At 40.6% G+C, this 21970-nt stretch overlaps 1 protein-coding gene and 1 pseudogene across 5 annotated transcripts in view; one reads left to right on the top strand and one right to left on the bottom strand.

The window, feature by feature from the left end:
• BNC2 (basonuclin zinc finger protein 2) overlaps positions 1 to 21970 on the bottom strand; it is a 481226-nt gene that overhangs the window by 362872 nt on the left and 96384 nt on the right. The window lies entirely within an intron of this gene.
• On the top strand, positions 21633 to 21866 carry LOC138433623 (cytochrome b-c1 complex subunit 7 pseudogene; annotated as a pseudogene).

Here is a 21970-nt window from a genome sequence, read left to right on the forward strand (position 1 = left end):
TTTATTTGAGCTATCCTGGTGGCTCAGATGGTAAGGAATCCATCTATAATTCTGAATATATTATTCTGTGTTGAATAATGACACTGTATTGAATAACTGATTCATAATAGAATATGAAATGGTTGACAAGAAATATGGGGAGGAGGAAAGAAAGACAAGGGAGAAACAGTTGGTGCTCCACTATCTGTTCAAAAAACATAAGAACATTAAATTTAAAAAAAAAAATTGTTAGCCCTGACCCACACTCCACAAGCTCCACACATGTGTATTAAAAGAAAAACATAGTTCAGGTATACGAGGTAGCAATAGCTAGCTGCAATTTAGAGGTAATTTCACTTGTGTTAATCTTGATTCTGAAAAACCAATATTATACCAATGCAACCATATGTCCTTGATTTTCCACAACAATCTCAACTTCATGTCATTGTATTCTTCCCCTCTTCACCCCCAAAACAGTGATTCTCTAAATACAAGACTATGATCTCATCTAAGAGTTTCCACACAAATCAATACCAGAAAATGCATTGTTAGACCTTAATACTTGGGAGGCAGGGGAGACTTGGAAAAGCATATCACTCTAGTCATATTTAAAGGCAACTTACTTGCAACTTTAGGATTCTAGCTGCTTAAGAAAGGTTAAAAAATGTTGAATTAATTTCTTTTTACCAATCGTACTTATTTTAGAGCTTCTTAATTCTTCCGTACTTGTAATTGTCTCTGTAGGCTTCCTCACAGAGTCTTTCTTTCTAAACTTTTTACTTTGTATTGAAGTGTAGGAAATTAACAATGTTGTGATAGTTTCAGGTGAACAGTGAAGGGACTCAGCTGTACATACACATGTACCCCTTCTTCCCCAAACTAGGGCGGAAGGCTGTCTCATAACACCGAGCAGAGCTCCCTGTGCTCCACAGTGGGTCCCTGCTGGTTATCCATTTTAAATACAGCAGTCTGCACATTTCTATTCCAAACTCCCTAACTATCCCTTCCCCTCATTCTTCCTCCCTGGTAACCATACTTCCTTCCCTAAGTCTGCCTCACACAGTTTTTCTGATGAACAGAAACATCTTATACTTTAGACTGTATCACAACTCTTCTGTACTTCATCAACTACAAGCTAAGGTGTCTGAGGGACTAGTGCTTTGTAGCTGACCCAACTGGACATGCCACCAAGCTACATGTAGATGAAGAATAAACACAAAATTAATCAGAGTATCAAAACCCTACAAGCACATGTGGTGATGGTCATTTCTGAAAGTTAAGAGCAAAGGACAGAGTCGGTTATTTTGGAAAAGTGACACCTGTGAGAGCAAAAGAACCTGGGCTCCAGGAAACAAATTCTTCACTCTGGGAGGTGAGGGTTGATCTTTCATGTTCTCATGGACCTCCTCAAGCTGGTGCCATCCAAGGCCATACAGAAGTGCAGCTCCTTCTGGAATGTTATATGAGATGTGAGGGAGGAAGTATTCAAAACAAAATGCTAGAGGGGGCTGCAATCTAGAAAACAGTCGTCTTGCACAAGCGCCCTTGAACACTAACCAAAAACATTCAAAGACCTTCACCTACTCCATCCTCAACTTTTTTTCTCTTTCTCAGAGAGAGTATTTCAGAAAAAAAAAAAAGAAAGAAAATGAAACTTGTAAATGGGGATGACTCAAAGCCCACAGTCCACTTGAAAACTCCTGAACACACGTTCCACAGTAAGGAGAGATGAACAATCAGGACAGGTACCAAAGGAGCTGACACTTTAGGAAGCTCAACACCAAGAGCAGCTGCTGGGGAAGAATAGGAGGTGGACCACACACATCTCCCACGGCCTCTTCAATTTTCTTTTTCAATTTTGTGTTCTTGGTTCTGTATTTGCTTTTTGCTCCCCAAATTTACAGAAGACAGAGCCTGGCCTCCAGAGTAGGGACATAGGTAACCCAACCTCTTAAAGTCCGCTATCAACCACTGAGTCCAGAGAGCTCATTCTGAGACTTAACTACTTAGCATTCAGAAAGCTCCCCTTTGTATATGACACTGTAACTAAAGTAACAGTTATGGTAACAGTAATGAAGATGCCTTGCATCTAGGGTTTTATACCTTACTTAAAGTGCTTATTAACTTTAATAGATTGAAGCATCTCTATGAGATCAAAGGCAGATATAATCATTTCCAGTTGACATGATAGAAAATCAAGGAAGAAAGGTTAAGTAACTTGACCAAGCCTCACTCATCAATACTGTGTCCTGATAACAGTTAAGGGGCTGCTAGATGGCTGCTCAGTGAAGTCTAACCCAAAATAACTCTCTGGTTTGGGGGTAATGGGCTTCCCTGGTGGCTCAGACAGTAAAGAATCTGCCTGCAATGCAGGAGACCAGGGTTCAGTTCCTGGGTCAGGAAGATCCCCTGGAGAAGGGAATGGCACCCCACTCCAGTACTCTTGCCTGGAGAATCCCATGGACAGAGGAGCCTGGCAGGCTACAGTCCACGGGGTCACAAAGAGTTGGACATGACTGGGTGACTAATACTTTGGGGGTTATAGTGACACTGATTTGAGGGAAGAAATCTATTTGAAATTGGTATCAATGGCATCCAAATGGCTCCAAAGAATCTGTCAGAAATCATATAAAAAAATGATTTCCATAGACAGCAATTTTCTTCCCCTCAACTTTTAAGATCCAACCCCCACTCCCCGGCAAATATTACAATGCAAAGTTGCCTTGAAATAAGGATGATATTATGTGACATTGGAGAATAAACAAAATATACAGGATGAAAGGGAAAGGAAAGAGACCCTATTAACAGGGTCTTCTCCATGGTGATTGAGAAGGGGAGAAAACTACAGAGCCTCTTCTTTCCAGATGATTAAAAATCAAACCTTCCTACATCCTATTACATCTGTGAAAGATGAACACAACATACCCAGCTAAAGAATGATCAAGTATTGTGTCCCAACACTGTTAACCATTACAAGGCCCAAAGTTTGGAAACGCAGAGCTCTCCATGCATTTGGCCATGCTCAGGCTCATGTATGTCACACCCTCCTGCCTTGAAACAGTAACTCCCCACTGGAAGACTATACCGAGGGGAAAAAAATAACCTCACCCTAACATGAAATCTCTTTAGTACTTATTTATTTGGGTTACCAAGTATGTGATCAGAATTAAACTAAGAGCTGGGATTGGTCCCTAATAAAAGTTAACCTTGCTCTCTTTCCCACCCACATGAAAGTAATTCTACTTAGAAATCTTTCATTTTTTGGCCCCAACCCATTCTTCGGGGTGTGTAGCTCACTCCCTGCCAGTAATTACTTCCATACAATACCCTGTTTTAAAATGTGTTAGCATACTTGTGATGATGCACTACATTTATATTACATTTAAAACTCCAAATGGGCTTACAGATGTCATTTTTCTGTACTAAGAAACAGACTATGCATGGTGTCCCAGAATAACAATCAGAAAAAAAGTGACCTAAATTTCACCTCCCTTCTCTCTCTCTAAATTTTTGGCCTCCTGAACTTTTTCTTTAATTAATTGGAAGCACAAACTCATTGATCTAGGAGGAAGCTCAACCTAAAATCTGTGATTAGGCCATGAGTATATTCCTGCCATGCATCCAAATTAATATCACCTAGGTCAGTATGCAGTAAATTCTGTTGGCTAATAACCACTGCACTTAGGGCAATTTCATAAACTCCTATTCACCCTTAATATAACAAAAATAGAAAACTTCTATAATAATTGTGGCTTGGATTTCCTTCATTAAATGACTAATATGATACTTTTTTTCACTTTATTTATTTGGCTGCACCAGGTCTTAGTTGAAACACATCATCTTTTTTACCTTCTGGCATGCGGGATTTTTGGTTGCGGCATGCAAACTCTTAGTGGCAGTATGTAGGATCTAGTTCCCGGACCGGAGATCAAACCTGACCCCCTGCACTGTGACCACTGAGGAAGTCCCACCAAGAGGACATTTTTAACCCATCTATGTTATTACTGTAGAAGTATACAAGTTGGTGATTTCACTTACCTGTATATACTTAAAAGTACTTTCCTTAATTAAAAAAAAAAAAATTCTCTTTCTGCTTTAAAGACACAACAGCAACATTTGGCATCTAAATCTGCTGTTTGATTTGTTCTTCACGGCTCAGTGATTTCAGAAATAGGTTAATTTTCACTGTCCTCCTTCACAAATAAGCTTATGGTCAATAAAGGACCTCCTTGAACTCAAAAAGACAAAAACAAAAAACTAAGAATTAGCTTTTGTATTATGCAAGTTCTACTATACATATTTGCTCCAGTTATAGTCTACATTCAGACCCATTTGAGAGCCTTTTGTCCCTGATATGAGGAACACACATGTATATATACACACACCAAAAAAACATAGTAAACAAGTAGATCTTACGAGATAAAAACTTTAAGGAGGATTTCTAGTATTATGATGTGATTGTATAAATTAAAACTGTGACTGGATCTGATCCTGAACATGGGCCCTATAAGGCAACAATTTTCTTAAAGTACACATGAAATTTCAGATCTGCTCTTCAGCAGCAAAGACTCACCCCTGGAACAAAGAATAAAAGCTAAATTTTGCTTTCAAAAATATACAAAAATATAATATTCAACATTAAACTATTATCAAGTTATTACTAATATTTTAGTTAAAAAAAATAAAACTAGTGCCTTTCAAAAAAATTACTGACTTAAGAAAAACTAAAATATGCTCAGGTATTGAAATGCAAAGAGTCCCAGAATCGCCACCTGGCCCCCTCCAAAACTTGATATTTAAACAAACACCAAAATTCTCCCGGTAAAAGTAACAGGTTTTTTTCCCATGGGCTATAATCATTTGCAGACAACGCCTTAAATAAAGCTGGGCAATGAAACCATGGATTAAGCTGAGTTTGTCAAGTCAAAAAACTTACTTCTTAGCACAACAGAGAACCCTCATAATTTCTTAATGTGTCCTGTTAGGTCGACACATTAGCAGAGACGTAAACAATATCACTTTTCAACCTTAACTGTGAATTTTTTCACCTTCAGTGCTTTCTGTCCCAAATTAATGTTCTTTTAATGCAGTTTCTGCTGTGCAATGTATCATGTTTATCTCTGTAGCCATCCATCACTATGTTCTTCAATTGAAGCTAATTTCTTTCAACTTGGGGGAAGGTGTGAGGAATGAGGGGAACCCTACCTCTGCAGCTCTGGGCACGAAGGGCATTCACAGCTGCTGATTTTGTAATCATGAAGCCTGATTTTGAGGATACTGAAATTCCTCAAATCCACCTTACTGCCCTCCATGCTGGACCTTAATCAACAATCTACTGGGATGGGAACTGAGTTCCCACCTAGACCCACTTAACGAAAAATTTCTACCTAAAATTCCTCCAGCTGCAACCTAAGTCCTTTTGTTTGTTTTCACTCAAATGGCTAACAGCTGGTACCACCTTCCAGGTAAAATTATTTCATATGTTTGAGAACAGGGATTAACTCATACCTTGGTCTTTTATTTCTCCAAGCCACAAAAACCGGATTTCTCAAAGCCTTTATATCTGTTCTACTTTCACCTCTGGGCTCAAGAGTCCTACTGGTGTTTGAAGTAATCAAGTGGCCAGGAAAAAGTGAAGATACATTATAAAGGCTAGGGATAGGATTACTTTTCTGCTCACTTTAGAGCTCAGTGGAAGGACCTTTGGATGGGCTCTGGCAGAAGGCTGGCTGTGTCCTCCCGAAAAAACAGCTTCCCAATCCCGCTTCTAGAGTGGATCAAGGGAGGCAGGGAGACTTCTTAAGTATAAATGCAGAGCCTGACAGTTTTAAAAGTCACCTTTAAAAAGAGACAAAAAGCTGAGCAAAGGAATTTATCTTCAGAAGCTAATAGTATTTGGCCACCTTGTATTTGACGCTTACTCCTTGGAAGGAAAGTTATGACCAACCTAGACAGCATATTAAAAGGCAGAGAGAGACATTACTTTGCCAACAAAGGTCCGTCTAGTCAAGGCTATGGTTTTTCCAGTGGTCATGTATGGATGTGAGAATTGCACTATAAAGAAAGCTGAGTGCCAAAGAATTGATGCTTTTGAACTGTGGTGCTGGAGAAGACTCTTGAGAGTCCCTTGGACTGCAAGGAGATCCAACCAGTCCATCCTAAAGGAGATCAGTCCTGGGTGGTCATTGGAAGGACTAATGCTGAAGCTGAAACTCCAATTCTTTGGCCACCTGATGCAAAGAGCTGACTCATTTGAAAAGACCCTGATGCTGGGAAAGATTGAGGGCAGGAGGCAAAGGGGATGACAGAGGATGAGATGGTTGGATGGCATCAGCAACTCGATGCACATGGGTTTGGGTGAATTCCGGGAGTTGGTGATGGATAGTGAGGCCTGGCATGCTGCGGTTCATGGGGTCACAAAGAGGCAGACACGACTGAGCGACTGAATGGAACTGAACTGAGCCCTGCATTTGTATAGCACAGTTTACCTATACATCTCTTCAAAATATGCACCTTATTCCTGGAGAAGTCTGGGATGGTCTGTGAGTGAAGAGGACAGATGGAAACCACTGCCAAACTTAGCCCAAAATGCCAGCAGGTGGGTTCTCTCCATACCAGGCTCCTCCGTCCATGGGGTTCTCCAGGCAAGAATACTGGAGTGGGTTGCCATTTCCTTCTCCAATATTACAAGCCAGAAGTAACTATTTGATTTAATCTCAAGCATCCATTAGCTGCCTGACACTCAACAGGCAAGTAATGAACATTCACTGAACTGAAAATTGGAGGCGGGGAAGTGGAGATCTTCTTGGTTGGGGCAGTCCTCAGTGAGGAGAGGGATAGCCTATGCACAAAGTAAGAACATGATGGGCTCCAGAAGAAAGTGAAAGTCGCTCAGGGTTGTCCAATTCTTTTCCACCCCATGGAGTGTACAGTCCATGGAATTCTCCAGGCCAGAATACTGGAGTGGGTAGCCATTCCCTTCTCCAGCGGATCTTCCCAGCCCAGGTCTCCTGCATTGCACGTGGATTCTTTACTGTCTGAAACACCAGGGAAGCCCAAGAATACTGGAGTGGGTAGCCTATCCCTTCTCCAGGGAATCTTCCCGACCCAGGAATTGAACCGGCATCTCCTGAATTGTAAGCAGATTCTTTACCAGCTGAGCTACCAATGAAATAACCCTGGGCTCTAAGGATGGTCCATCAAAAGGATAGGGGAGAAGATCCCAATCAGGCTAACAAAGTGGGCCAGAGAGAAGTAGAGCTGAGTCCTTTGGGAGATCAATGCTGAGGGCAGGGACGCCTGCGGAGTGACGACTGCAGAATCGTCAGCCACCAGAGTTGAGGGAGACGACAGGCCAAAGGAGCCCAGGGGAGGGACCATGAGAGCGTTGTGTGCTCTGCCAAGGAGGTCAGCTTACCTGGTGCACACCCTAAGTTTGCAGTGTTCTATTTTTTAATTTGATGATTTATCTTCTCAAACATATACAAATGCAAATAGTGTAACAAGCCCCCGTCAACCACACCACCAACTTCAACAATGAGCAGTGCTGGGTCAGTCTTGTTTCACCTGCCCTCGCATAATCCCCTTAACCTCCCTCCTCCGCTGGATAATTTTAAAGTAAATCCCAGACACGGTATCATTTCACCAGCAAAGGCTTTTAAGACCTGCCACGGGCAGATCTGTGTTTTGGCAGGATTACTCATTTAGGGCAGGAGGCGAAAAGATCAGTTATGTGATTTTAGCAAGGAAATCAGAGCTCACACCCAGAGGTGACAAGGAAGGTATAGAAGTGATCAGAAATCCCAGGGCATCTTCTCCTGACGAGGTCATCCTACGCAAGACAGGGGAGGGCTGGAGGAAGTGGGAGGAACTCAGGCTCTCTAGTTTGATGAAAACAATGGAGACATTAAGAATTAGAGAGGGATGGATTAGTTAGGGATTATCAGATACACAGAGGAGCCTGGTCACAGAGTCGGACACAACTGTGACTTAGCATGCATGCACGCATTTTTAATATTAGAGAACAGATTAAACAACAAGGTCCTACTGTATAGCACAGGGAACTATATTCAGTATCCTGTGATAAGCCAGAATGGAAAAGAATACAAAAAAGAATGTGTGTGTGTGTATATATATATATATATATATATATATATATATATATATAGTATGTATCCATAACTGAATCAGTTTGCTATACAGCAGAAACTAACACAATACTGTAAATCAACTATGCTTCAATAAAATAAAAAATTTTAAAGAATTAGAGAAAAGGAGGAAATGCAGAGTTGGGAAGCTATGTTTACTCTTTGGTTCAACTGGTCTATTGGACATGTAGGTAGAATAAAACAACTACTAGAGCTGAAAGCACTGTTACAGAAGAAGATGAGCGGAAAAAAATCCATCTTAATTCACTATTTGAAAACAGACTTGTGCCTGGGATAGATATTAGAAAGACAAAGTCCCTCCTCTGAGGGAGCTTTCAGTCTAGCCGGAGAAAACAGACTGTCCACACAGCAAAGATAAATGTAAAATCGGGATTCATGTTTTTAAAAGAACATCACAAGAGGAGTGTGACTTGAAGTAGTGAAGACTGAGCTAGGATTTGAAGGAGGGGTTGATCTAGGATTTGAAAACTTAGAGAACGGTGGCAAGCAGAACACTAAGAAATGAGGGCGGGACTTCCCTGGCACCCCAGTAGTTAAGAGTCCCCCTTGCAATGCAGGGAACTCGGGTTCAATCCCTGGTCAGGGAATTAAGATCCTACATGCTACAGGGCAGTGAAGATCTCTCAGGCAGCAACTCTGACCCAGGGCAGCCAAATAAACAAATGTTAAAGAACAGGAATGGAAGCACAGGGAGACAGTGGAAGTGAGGAGAGAAGTGGGGGAGGCTGAAAAGAGACAGGAGGCAAACCCTCAGGTTTCTGATTCTTCAGAAACCTGCAGTGGGGAACAACGGAAGAGGATTTACGCAAAAAGTTTTGCATGCAAGTGATGCAAGGAAAGCAAGGTTTCTTTGAGTATGACCCATAGGAAAAGTCCGATATCTGTTTAGATGGGTAGCTTTAACTTGAAGTCAGTTTAACATCTATTTATGGGTGAGACAGGCAGCACGTAACTAAGGAATTCTGTAAAGCATTTCGGTGTCCTGACACGCCCACAGGCCTGCAAGCTTCCACGGGGCAGGGACCATGTCTGTCCATGTCCCTGCTGGACTCGAGGTTCTAGCACAGCACCTGGCATAAAGAAGATGACCGGTAAATAGCATGTATGTGTACTTCAACAAGGCTAAATAAGGGGACCACTCTCTCTCATTTCACTGACAGGGAAAGGGCCAACAGAGTCACCTGGCTAGTAGGTGGCAGGGTCGATAAACCCAAAGGACAGGAAGTGGTCACTATACAGGCCTGAGCGCCAAGGGAGAGAGGAGTGGAGCACAGCCACACAGCTTAGGATGTGATTTCAAATAATGGTAAAGGGTATGACCTTGGCAACAGGATCAGGCTTAGATCTGAAAAAACCCAGCACTGTCCCTTCTTAGTGACATGGTTTCCTCGTCTGCAAAAGGGAGAGAAGCAGCCGCCACGTCAGCAGCTTCATGTGAAGGCCAGATGATGGTTCATACAAAGCATCTCACAGAATGCCTGCCTCATGACATGCATTTGGTCACCAGGACCTTTCACTCTTGTCACGTGAAAAGAGCTTCCTGGATACAGAAGCTCGTTGTGGTGCTGAGAAAATCCTGGTGCTAATGATGCTCTATCCTTAAAGCAAGATTTTTCAACACAAGCTACTTCTGAAATAAGAAATCTTCCAACAGACTGTGGAGGACAGAGTGCTTCTGGATATCTGAGGTCAGCTCCTAGGATCTGCCATCCCAGAAGCTTGCTAAATACTGTTACATGGCACCCAAGGTTTAGGTCTAAAATGTGTGTTCATTTTCGTCCAGGAGACAGCTACAAGCATGGGCAGAATACGTGTCACAGTTGGCCTGCCTAGCGCATCCTGCATGAATAGTCAGCAAAAAAGATAAGACGTTTACAGATTTTTAAAGGCCCACCAACAGCAGTACATGAACTATAATGACAAGACAAAGCCTCACTCCAAAGGACACTCAACTTGATAAAGGTGTCACTCTACACAGTTAACACCTCTACCGTGTATATTTTTCTCATGAAAGGATATATTTAACACTTTCTTCAATTTTCCCTAGAAACGCATCTTTTATTAAATGACAGATAAAACTTCAGCAAGAATTTTAACACTGAAGTTTATTATCCTCACCACCCCAGTCCTCTATAAGGAGGCAACATTCCGAACGTGAAAATAATGCAGCCAGAATCCTTTTAAGTTTAAGTGGTATCTCTGCCATTGTCTGTGGGGGGAGAGGAAGGCAGAAAGAAAGACGGGGACTAGAAATGGAAAAAAAAGAATTTTTAAATCCCTGTTACACCACCTACCAGATGTAAGTGAATAATAACTAATATGTTTGCAGCCTCGGCCTTAATCTTAAAACAAATGATAGTATTCAAATATAATATTTCGCACATGCAGACTGATAAGAGATTTTTCCCTTCTTTATTTCTTGAAGATTCTGTGAACGACACAATACAGAGCACAATGTATTTAATGAAAGGTTTCCAAGGCTGATTTCCCTACAGGTTATTTTCTTTCTTTTCTCTGGAACCCACACACGGGGTATACTGCAGGGACCAAGGGTGTATATAAAAATAAACTATGAGCCAGCATCAGAGCTGATACCCTTTCTCCTACAGGGGCAAGTGAATTATTAGATCTGTGTCATGAGTGTTTTTTTTTAATATGCCATTGTTCCCACTTGAGCACATTAAATTTTCCATATCCACTTTTAAACCAATATAACCTTTTTTTTCCATGTTCATAATGTTCATGCTGTACATTAACAGGCAGAAAATCCAATAGCTTAAGTCATCATATTGTAGTTATATGTAAAGCTGGGTGGATGAAAACCTTTTGCATTTTCCTTCTCTTTGAACAGATACTATGCTGGAGTTGGCTAAAACCCTAGGAAAAAAAAATTACACCTCATGGGAAACTGTGCTAATATTTTTTTTTTCTTTTATGATTGATCACAAATCCATTTTGAACATTACACATTTTTTTAAAGTTTATTATAACTCCAGTTCAACATCTTCCAGCCCAACAAATTGAAGGTGCTGGAATCTTTTGGTCTGGAAGATGTGTTTGCCAATTATTTTTGCACTAGTGCACATAAACAGGGAGAACTGGATCTTAGGTATGAGTTATACATTCCTGTACAAAATAATTGTATATTCTATGAAGACTGATTCTTTTTCTGGAGAAATATACAACAACACAAGGGAAATCTTGTACTAGCAGCATAACTGAAGTGGCAAGATACAATATTAGAAAAACAGAGCTACTTTCATTACTGTGATGCTGTGTGTCAGAATGTCTCTCCTTAATGAACCTGTTTGCAATAAGACTCCGGGTGCAAAGAGGCTATTTAGAGAGACTATTGTGTCTATAGTGAGTCCTTCAAATATCTTCCCACCATTAGACATGCCGCATTGACCAATTCTGTCCTGATTGCTGTTCTTTTTACTATCAAGGGAGATTCCTGCCCAGACAGACGGATGGCTCAGACACTGCAGTTCATAAAATGTTTACACTGTACACACACACACTCACCACAGCAGTACAAGCTACAGCTCTCCAGATCACACAGTTGAACATGGCAGTGTCATATGAAGGTTGACGACATTCCAATATCAATGAAAGGATTGAAGCTAAACTTCGGTCATCCTACCGACCTGCCACTCTCAACAAAAAGCCTTTCTGCCCCCTCTCTTTCAGCACATGCCCATGTCTACTGGGGAACACTTCAGGCAAACATTTTCCGTGCCTTAAGGTTTCTCACTCTGTTGAAATTTTTCTCCCAGTTGCTGACAAGAAAAGACGACCACACATATGTCATCAAAAACAAGGGATGAGAGGGAACACAACAATGGGTCAAAAAGGCTTTCTAAAAACTTTTTAAATTTCAACTGATGGTGACAGGCTTAGAGGAGCAGACTTGTCTCCGCAGGGTAAGTGAAGCATCTTGGGCTGAAATCAGCCAGCCACCTTTTCACCAAGTCTAAACATGAGAGGCTGAAATGCTTAGCGGAAACTTCCTGTTCATCCTATTCTGTACTGTTCTTATCAGCTGCCACATGACGCTGTAGCCTCAACGTTCACTCACCCGCATGCCAAGTGATCCTCTTGTGCTTTTTCCAATAGTTCATCCTTTCTATCTAAATACAAATACCATGCCTGCCAGAAAAGGCCATATACATCTCCCCCATCTCAGCTAACAGGGAGAAAGAACTTCAAAAGCAAAGGCCTAAATTGCCACTAAATGCTCCTAAGTGTAACCACTACTAGTTATAGCCAACTAGTAGTTGGAACTAGTAGAAGGAACCAGAGAATTACACACTGAATAATGCTGGATGCAATGAATCCATTTCAATTCCCATTACTTAAAAATTTCTGTCTCACCTCCTCCTTTCTTCTAGGCTCAGCCTTATATTCTTTTTAAAAATTTTTAAATTTATTTAATTGGAGGATAATTACTTTATAATATTGTGATGGCTTTTGGCATACATCAACATGAATCAGCCATAGGTATACCTGTGTACTCCTCATCCTGAATGCCCCTTCCTCCTTCCGCACCACCCTATTGCTCTGGGTTGTCCCAGAGCACCAACTTTGGGTGTCCTGCTCCATGCATCGAACCTGCACTGGTCATCTATTTTACATATGGTAATGTATATGTTTAAATGCTATTCTCTCAAATCATCCCACCCTCCCCTTCTCCCACTGAGTCCAAAAGTCTGTTCTTCACATCTACGTCTCCTTTGCTGCCCTGCATGTAGGATCATCAGTATCATCTTAATAAATTCCACGTATATGTGTTAATATACAGTATTTGTCTCTATCTTTCTGGAGAAGGAAATGGCAACCCACTCCAGTACTCTTGCCTTGAAAACCCCATGGACGGAGGAGCTTGGTGCAGGCTACTACCCATGGGGTCGCAAAGAGTCGGGCACAACTAAGCAAATTCACTTCACTTTCTGACTTACTTCGTTCTGTATGATAGGCTCCAGGTTTATCCATCTCAATAGAACTGACTCAAAAGTGTTCCTTTTTATAGATGAGTAATATTCCATTGTGTATAGGTACCACAGCTTCCTTATCCATTCATCTGCCGATGGATATCTAGGTTGCTTCCATGTCCTAGCTATTGTAAACAGTGCTACAATGAACACTTAAGTACATGTGTCTCAATTCTTCAACCTTATATTCTTGAAGACCTGACATATAGACCATCACTTGCCTGCAGCTCTGATTCTCAAAGTCATTTGAAGTATCTGATTTCAAGGCATTAACTCATCCAAACCTTAAAATAATGCCTCTACTAAAGCAACTTTGAACATTTATTAAAAACAGATAAGCATTTCTTAATTGAGATATCTGACATGCTGGGCTGGATGAAGCACAAGCTGGAACCAAGATTGCCAGGAGAAATATCAATAACCTCAGATATGCAGATGACACCACATTTATGGCAGAAAGCAAAGAAGATCTAAAGAGCCTCTTGATGAAAGTGAGAAAGGAGAGTGAAAAAGTTGGCTTAAAACTCAACGTTCAAAAAATGAAGATCATGGTATCCAGTCCCATCACTTCATGGAAAATAGATGAGGAAACCATGGGAACAGTGACAGACTTTATTTTCTTGGGCTCCAAAATCACTGCAGATGGTGACTGCAGCCATGAAATTAAAAGACGCTTGCTCCCTGGATGAATAGCTATGACCAACCTAGACAGCATATTAAAAAGCAGAGACATTACTTTGCCAACAAAGTCAAAGCTATGGTTTTTCTAGTAGTCATGTATGGATGTGAGAGGTGGACTATAAAGAAAGCTGAGCACCAAAGAATTGATGCTCTTGAACTGTGGTGTTGGAGAAGACTGCTGAGAGCCCCATGGACAGCAAGGATATCCAACCAGTCCATCCTAAAGGAAATCAGTCCTGAATATTCGTTGGAAGGACTGATGCTAAAGCTTAAACTCCAATCCTTAGGCTACCTGATATGAAGAACTGACTCATTTGAAAAGACCTTGATGCTGGGAAAGACTGAAGGCAGGAGGAGAAGGGGACAACAGAGGATGAGATGGTTCAATGGCATCACCATGGACATCCTCAATGGACATGAGCTTGAATAGGCTCCAGGAGCTGGTGATGGACAGGGAGGCTTGGCGTGCTGCAGTCCATGGGGTCACAAAGAGTCAGACATGACTGAGCGACTGCACTGAACTGACATTGTGAACCTGTTGAAAAAACACTTTGAGGATTTGCCTGCATATTCAGGAGGTGAAGGGACAGGAGAAATTTAGCAGCAATCACTTTTTTTCCTGCAAGTGAACCAAGACTGTACAAGATGCAAGGAAACTACAGCCCACATAATCCAGGTCTAGGACTCTGGATGCCTTGCCTACTGGTCTCACTCACACCAGGCTATAGCTCTGTATCCAGTAATTCTTCTGTATTTTGCCAACAAGGGGTTTTGTTTCCTTTTGAAACAACAGACGGTTCTACTAAAACGTGCTCAGTTATATATGCCATGTGTGCTGGCATAAAGAGAAAAAGACTATAGATAATTACAAAGAATATACTTAGTTAATACAAAAATTATTTCTATGTTCTATTCGCAAAGAACAGTCTCAGGACCAGCAGCATCAGCATCACCTGGAGACTTATTAGAAAGGCTGGTTCTCAGGCTGTGTATGTGATGCACAGAGTCAGAAAACCTGGGGGGAAGGCCCAGAAGTCTGTGATGAAAGAGATCGCCATGTGGCTCAGATGTGTTCTCCAGTTTAACAACCAGGGCTCTCAAATATACAATATGACTCGGATTCCCTATTGGCTCAGATGGTAAAGAATCTGCCTGCAATGCAGGTTCAATCCCTGGGTCAGGAAGATCCCCGGGAGAAGGGAATGGCTACCCAGTCCAGTATTCTTGCCTAGGAAATCCCACAGACAGGCAAGCCTGGTGGGCTATAGTCCATGGGGTCGCAAAGAGTTGGACACAACTGAGCAACTAACAACTTTTACTTCAACAATTTACAAAGCGTCATCTTAAAATTATTTTAAATGGCTAATGCTTAAGGACATAATCACCTGCTGCTACTGCTGCTGCTGCTGCTGCTAAGTCACTTCAGTCATGTCCGACTCTGTGCGACCCCAGAGACGGCAGCCAACCAGGCTCCCCCGTCCCTGGCATTCTCCAGGCAAGAACACTGGAGTGGGTTGCCATTTCCTTCTCCAAGGCATGAAAGTGAAAAGGGAAAGTGAAGTCACTCAGTCGTGTCCGACTCTTTGAAACCCCATGGGGACTGCAGCCCACCAGGCTTCTCCATCCATGGGATTTTCCAGGCAAGAGTACTGGAGTGGGGTGCCATTGCCTTCTCCTAATCAACTGGCTATACACCAAGGGAAAAAAAAAAAAACACCTAAAAAGAGGAAAACAATACAGGATGAAAAATTACCTTAAGAATATCCCAGTTTAGGGCAACAGGTAATTTACTATAAATATGTGTCTTTTGATTGTCCTGCTCAATATAAACCACTCCACTCAATCTTTCATTTGGAAGAAAGCAAGTGCTCTCTTTGGGCTTCCCAGGTGGCTCAGCGGTAAAGAATCCACCTGCCAATGCAGGAGATACAAGTTCAATCCCTGGGCTGGGAAGACCCCCCTGGATGAGAAAATGGAAACCCACTCTAGTATTCTTGCCTGGAAGACCCCAAAGACTAAGGAGCTAGTCGGCTTCAGTCCATGGGGTCACAAAGAATCGGACACAACTCTGTGACTGAGCACATAGACACACAGCACTCTCTCTCAGATTAATAAAATCAGGCATTTAAATAAACCCCAATGTTAGATAAGGCGGTAGAAAATATAACGGAAATGAATTCATGAATTTTATCGTAAGGATCCATGCCAAAATGGAAAGAGATGTTAACTAATATGAAGTATTAATCATTAAAAAGTTACAGGTCAGATATGACAGCAGTATGTGCCAAAGTGAAGATACACCATTTTGGCAAGGTAAAAGGAAGTAGGGCTATGAAGAAACTAGAACACAAGCACCAAATTAACAGCAGAAGATGAGCATGAACAGAGAGTACTGTCCTGTGGGTGTGAACATTACAAAAGGTCTGTGAAAGGTAAGAGGGGCAGGTTTGAACTGGATCTGACATTAAACCTCAGGGAAACTACTGTTAACTCAGGAGGTAAAAAGCTTGTAAGAATTGTCGTGACTTCAAAATCAAAGCCAGCACTGTTTATAATGACCCAAAGTTAGATACAACCTAAATGTCCATTCAAAGAGGACTGGTGACAGCCATCATGGTACTCCCCTACAAGAGCATTCTTGATGTACACATGCGTAATAATTTGTACACATGCAAATCTGTACACATGCATAATAACAACATTGACAAACACCCCCACTGGCAAGCGGAAAACTGAACATACAGTACCATCCAACTTCTTCTTCAAAAACTATGGGCACATACATGTGTTTTTGCAAAGAATAAAGTCTAGAAAACCATAAACCACAATGACCACAGCAGGTAAGTGGATTACAACTGAATTTTATCTTCTCCCTATTTCTCTATTTTCTGAAGTTTCCTGGTTTTCAAATGAACAACAATTACTCACATAATGAGGAAATAATAAACATATAAAGATGTCAATGTTTTAGGAAAAAAGGCAATAAATGATAGATTGCTTTTTTATAGGCAGGGACCCAAGGAAGTACTGCTGGTTGGCACAATATAGAAGCACTAATGAAATTTCAGAGATTTCACAAAACCAGGATTCAGAGACAAAGATACCGATTTTAGAAGGAAAAAAAAATCCTAAAACTGCAGGCAATCATCATAATGTATCAATCCCTCTTTTCAGCTTCCCCCTCAAAAAAAAAAAAAGAGAGAGAGAGAGAAGGGGGGATATCAAACTCACCTAAACCACTACATTCAAACAAAAATCCAAATGGAAAATGAAAAGGACACAGTTTATTAAGCACATATTATGCACCAGATACATTCACATATCATCATCTTAAGTTTCACGACAACTTGCAAGTTATCATCTCCAATTTGCAGGGAAGAGGTTCAAAGCAAACAAGCACATTTCTGATGCACAGTGCACCCCAGAGCTCATGAGATGTTTCTATTTCACCAGGCTCCAAAAGGGATCCTTAGCACACAGTTCTTAAGAGTGATGAAAGCTGAAATTGAGGGCTGTTGTTGTTCATTGGCTCCGCCGCATCTAACTCTTTGCAACTCCCCGGACTGCAGCACGCCAGGCTTCCCTGTCCTTCACTATCTCCCAGCGTCTGCTCAAACTCATGTCCATTGAGTCGGTGATGCCATCCAACCATCTCATCCTCTGTTGCCTCCTTCTCCTCCTGCTTCAGTCTTTCCCAGCATCAGGGTACCCACATAAAAACTTCAGAAAGGATTCCGTTATCCTTTATTAAGCACAAAATCAGTATCATAGACTAGGAGGGGGAGATGTGAGAGGAAGGCAGCAAGGGCCTAATGTGAGATAGCTGGGCAGTCTGTGTTAAGGATTTTGGACTCCTGAGAGAAAATGACATTTTTAAAGATACTCCTTTGTTGCTTATGTTAGGGGATGGTAGTGGTGATGTGTTACCAAACAAAAGATGTCGCTTAGATAATTTACCAGACACATGAAGACAGGAGCAGATTTAAGAAGCATCCAACAGGTAAGACTGAAAGGATGTACTGATGATGGGATATTCTTCCTTAGACCCAACCACCTTGCACACTGAATTCTAAACTTCTCTAATATGCTTTCACCAGTAACAAATTCTGAAGGCCTCTCCAGTTTGGGATCTTGCAGCTTGACTTCTTAGTTTTTACCTTTGCAATACAAACCTACACAAACGCATCTAGATATTATAAAGTATTTGCTCCATCAACTGATAAATGGATAAACAAAAATGTGATACATACTACATACAGTGAAGTATTGTTTGGCAAAATAGGGACAAATCCTTAAAATATTATTGCATGAAAGACATAAGATACCACATACAGCATGATTCCATTTGTATGAAATACAAATAGGCAAATTCAAAGACAAAGTACACCAGGAGCTGTCCGCAGCTACAGAGGGTTGGCAGTGTTGGGGGATGGGTGATAGTTAAAGGGTAGAAATTTCTTGCTGAGGTAATAAAAATGTTCTAACTTTGACTGTGGTGATGATTACACAACTCCAAATATGTTAAACCTCACTCAAACAAACAAACAAAAAAAAAAAACCCAACATCGTAAGTAGGTAAATTTTGGCCTTTCCTCATAGCTCAGTCGGTATAGAAGCTGCTTGCAATGCAGGAGACCTGGGTTTTCCTTCCTGGGTCAGGAAGATCCCCTGGAGAAGGGCATGGCAACCCACTCCAGTTTTCTTGCCTGGAGAATCCCACGGACAGAGGAGCCTGGCAGGCTACAGTTCACAAGGGTCGCAAGAGTCGAGCACAACTTAGTAACTAAACCACCACCATCAAGTAGGTAAACTGCATGGTATGTGAATTATGTCTCAATAAACACATTATTTTTAAGTGGTTTTTTTTTGGGGGGGGCGGGGCAAGTATTTACTGGGTATGATGCTGGGGCCTAAGTTACAAACAGGATGAGCAGGTGAAGATAACAGGACTTCAGCATAAAAATCTACGAAAAATAAAACCTCCAGTAGATCTAAGGATCTCCTCCTTGGTTCTATACAAAATTTTCCTCTTGACATCTTTAAGAAAAAATGCTGACTTAATTCCAGTTTTTCTTTCGATTGTTAACTCTGGAGGTATTCATCTAATAAGATATATTCTGGAGACTTGCCTGGTTGTTCAGTGATCGGGACTCCATGCTGCCGACACAGGGGGTGTGGATTCAAGCCCTGGTCAGGGAGCTAAGATCCCACATGCTGTGTAGCATGACCAAAAGATGAAAAAAAAAATTAAATTTCAAAAAAGATACATTCTGAATCACAGACCAAAAGTTTATTTAAACCTGCAGCTAAAGAACATTCCCTAAAAACAGACTGAATTCTTCTGTTAAAAAAAAAAAAATTCCCTGGATAAAACATTTCTAGACATGTGGATATTCTAAAAAAAAAAAAAAAAAACTGGATACAATTGTTTCACATGTATATCAACACATAACACTAGCCTTACATTTCATGTCCAGCCACAAATCATCTATTGTAACTTATGCTTTTACTTATATGAATGTAATGAGAATCACTGCCAAACTGAGTTCTTCAAGCAGGTGTCTTGGAGAGCAGTGCTCTAAATGCCGGAGATCTAAAGATTTAGATTTAAGACATCATGTCATCAGGGCTGGAATGATTTTCAGGCATGGTGGTGATAAACAAGCAGCTCATATCTACAAAAAAGACGAGCACAGAAGAACGGAAATACTTTTTATTACCCTAGGGAAATAATCATAGATTTAATCAAAGGTTTAAATAAAATACATTCTATTGCAGCAACATTTAAAGTTGCAAAAATTAGAACCCTACATTGCCAATAATAGGGGTTCTATAAATAAATAATGTTTCATGTCAGAATACTATATGATGATTAAAATGCATATTTTATAAGGAACCCAAAGATATGAAGGACAATTAATGTAACTTTCATATTAAGTGCAAAGTATCAGTTGCAAAGCAGCATATTCAGTATCTTTTCTACTTTATAAAATTAAAGATGCATAGGGAAAAAAGTCTAAAATTATAGTTACAAAATGATAAAAAAGTAACCTTATGAAAGATTTTTCATTTTTGATAGTTACATATAATTCAAACTTTCTAAAATAAATATTTCTGTTATAAGAGAAGGAGACTCAGACAAGAAGTCTGCAGTCATTTCTCATCTTCTCATTGAAGTAAATGGCAGAAGAAAAATGTTCTGATCCAAAATGAGAGTTTTTGTGATCTGGGTTTTGGGTGCCATTAAGTTTTAACATACTAGTCTTTCTAATGTCCTGAGTGCTCTCTTTACTCTGAGCTTTTGTCAGAGTTGTTCCTAGTACCAAGAACATTTTTAGTCACTATTTCTAGATGATGCTGTGGGCTTCCCAGGTGGCTCAGAACTAAAGGACCTGCCTGCCAGTGCAGCAGACCCAGGTTCGATCCCGGAGTTGGGAAGATACCCTGGAGAAGGAAATGGCAACCCACTGCTGTACGCACGCCTGGAAAATTACATGGACAGAGCAGCCTGGCGGGCTACAGTCCATGGTGTCACAGAAGAGTTGGACACAACTTAGCATCTGAACAACAGACCACTTCATCTGGCTAACTCGGCAAAGTAAAGGGGGTAGGGAAGACTCTGGCAATCATGCATCTTGTCCATGGGCTGGGCTTAGGGCTCCACGGTGTTTATCGCCTACTAGATTCTAAGGTACTTTGAGTGCAAGGAAAAGAAATGTTTCTGTTTTGTTCAGCATTACCTGCTATACTTCATAGCACATCATATACATTTGATTAATATTTTTGAAAAAAGACTGAATTTATGTATTAATTGCTGAATGAAAAAGTAAACAGCCTGCCACAGAAGTGAAGCATGCCTAATTCTTAGAAGCATTTCCTCTCAAATAAACCAGAGATGTGTGTTTCATGTAATGGAAACATAAGAGTGTAGTCAGTTAGTACTTTGAACAAAAGACAGGTCATATGTGGCTCCTGATTTCAGAGTCCAAAAACCTGAAAGCATCAGTCTAATAGAAAGTTAAATATGTCCAATCACAGGGTATCAAATATGCTAATGTCTTAAATACACAATTTGCAAATAAACAGAAATAAGGTACAATTAAGAGAAACAATCAAATCATATTTTCTGAACTTGGTTCCTAAAGATCAGATTCAGATGCTGTTTTTATTCATAAGCTGGGAAAAAGTAAATAAAACATTCTGTGCACTGCTCACCATAAATCTTAACTTACCCCTGAAATTAAATCTAAACACAAACATAACCCTAAAACCTCCTCTAGCCCCACAGATACTCAGACAATCAAAATCTGATTTCCAGGACAGCAGTTGTACTATGTGAGTACAATATTTATGCAGAATAAATAAATTATGCAAATCACAATGATTTACGCCTGTTATAGCTAAGCTTACTCTTTGCAAATTACAAGGTTCAAGAGTCTACAAATTTACTCAAAATTCAGGTTGCCTAATGAAAACAATTAGACACATAGGACATTTTAAGACCTATTTAGGAAGATCTTACCAAAGCTTCAAACAATATACACTGCTTTATATTATCTACTTGGCACATGATTGTAATAGCTAAAGAACAAACTCAAATTTTAAAATTACTTCACGAATTAAACCCCTACTTTATATAAACCACTACTATATTCACCTTCTTTCCATGCTATCTAGAAATGTCTTTAAAAAGTAATTCAAGGGTCTCAGGTCCACATGGCGAGCAGTCGGTGCCATTTCAGCATCAAGCAGGTGGCCGGAGGGTATTTAAAAAGGGTATCACACTGCTGCCGGGTTCAAACAACTGGGCTTAATGCAAGATGATGCAATATATGAGAATGACGATGTAAAAGAGGCCCTAAGAAGGCTTCCTGAGAACCTTTATGACGACAGAGCTTGCATTAAGAGAGCAGTGGACAGCCACGTGAGGCAGCAGATTCTGCCTAAACCGCAGGGGACAGAACATGAGGAGGGTAAATTCTACCTTGAACCACCTCTGAAAGAGGTGATTCGGGAAAGAAAAGGGAGAGAACGAGCCGAGAAATAATTTAGTAGTCTAAATCTGTGGATACAGCTGTTAGCAAATATTTATGTACAATGTAGAACTATTTAGGCTCTAATGTATTACTTTAAATACATATTTATTACAAT

The sequence above is a fragment of the Ovis canadensis genome, chromosome 2, assembly GCF_042477335.2.
Source record: "Ovis canadensis isolate MfBH-ARS-UI-01 breed Bighorn chromosome 2, ARS-UI_OviCan_v2, whole genome shotgun sequence".
Classification (NCBI taxonomy): Eukaryota; Metazoa; Chordata; class Mammalia; order Artiodactyla; family Bovidae; genus Ovis; species Ovis canadensis.